This window comes from Otolemur garnettii, unplaced genomic scaffold (genome assembly GCF_000181295.1).
Source record: "Otolemur garnettii isolate 467f Iridium unplaced genomic scaffold, OtoGar3 scaffold00085, whole genome shotgun sequence".
NCBI classification, from domain to species: Eukaryota; Metazoa; Chordata; class Mammalia; order Primates; family Galagidae; genus Otolemur; species Otolemur garnettii.
Window position 1 is genome coordinate 3,321,063 of NW_003852480.1, and position 1,400 is coordinate 3,322,462.

Genomic DNA, 1,400 nt, shown 5'->3' on the forward strand with positions numbered 1-1,400 from the left:
TTATTGTTTCTTTAATCTCAGTGCTTGAAATTGGTCTGCTCAGGACCTCTATTTCTTCCTGGCTAAGTCTAGGGAGAGGGTGTGATTCCAAATATTGATCCATTTCCTTCACATTGTCAAATTTCTGGGCATAGAGTTTCTGGTAGTATTCAGAGATGATTTTTTGTAGCTCTGTGGCAGCAGTTGTTATTTCCCCTTTATTATTTCTGATTGAGGTTACTAGAGACTTTACTTTTCTATTTCTAGTTAGTCTGGCTAAAGGTTTATCTACTTTATTTATTTTTTTCCAAAAACCAATTCCTTGTTTCATTAATTTTCTGAATGATTCTTTTGTTTTCAATTTCACTGATCTCTGATTTAATTTTGGACATTTGTTTTCTTCTGCTGGGTTTAGGCTTAGATTGTTCTTCTTTTTCTAATTCCATAAGATGGCTTGTGAGTTTGTTGATGCACTCTCTTTCTGTTTTTTGAATGTAGTCATCTAAAGCGATGAATTTTCCTCTCAGAACTGCTTTTGCAGTATCCCACAGGTTTTGGTACCTTATGTCTTCATTGTTGTTATGCTCAAGGAAGTTAATGATTTCTTCTTTTATTTCTTCCTGCACCCAACAATCATTCAGTAGAAGGTTGTTTAATTTCCATGGCTTTGTGTGGAGTTGAACATTTTTGTAGACATTCAGTTCCACTTTTAGTGCCTTGTGGTCTGAGAAGATAAAAGATAAAATTTCAGTTCTTTTGATTCTGTTGAGGTTTGTTTTGTGTCCTAGGATTTGATCAATTTTGGAGAATGTTCCGGGGGTGATGAGAAGAACCATGGGAGGATGAGAAGAATGTATATCTTTGGGATGGAGTGTTCTATATGCTTCTATCAAGCACAGTTGCTGTAGGGTCTCATTAAGTCTCTTATATCTTTGTTTAATTTCTGTTTAGAGGATCTGTCCAGCTTGGCAAGAGGAATGTTAAAGTCCCCTGTTATTATGGTATTATAGGATATCCTATTGCTCAGGCTGAGTAAGGTCTGTTTCAAGAATCTGGGAGCATTTAAATTGGGTGCATAAATATTTAGAATTGAAGCATCTTTTTGTTGTATTTTTCCCTTGACCAATATAAAGTGATCATCTTTGTCTTTTTTGACTTTAGTTGTTTTAAATCCACATGTATTTGAAAATGAGATTGTAATTCCTCTTTTCTTCTGAATTCTGTTTGCCTGAAAAATTGTCTTCCAACCCTTAACTCGGGATTTTAATTTGTCTTTTGAAGCTAGGTGTGTTTCCTGCAGACAGCAAATGGTTGGCTTGTGTTTCTTAATCCAGTCAGCCAATCTATTCCTCTTCAGTGGGGAATTCAAGCCATTAACATTTATTGAGATAATTAATAAGTGTGGTAGTGTTCTATTCATC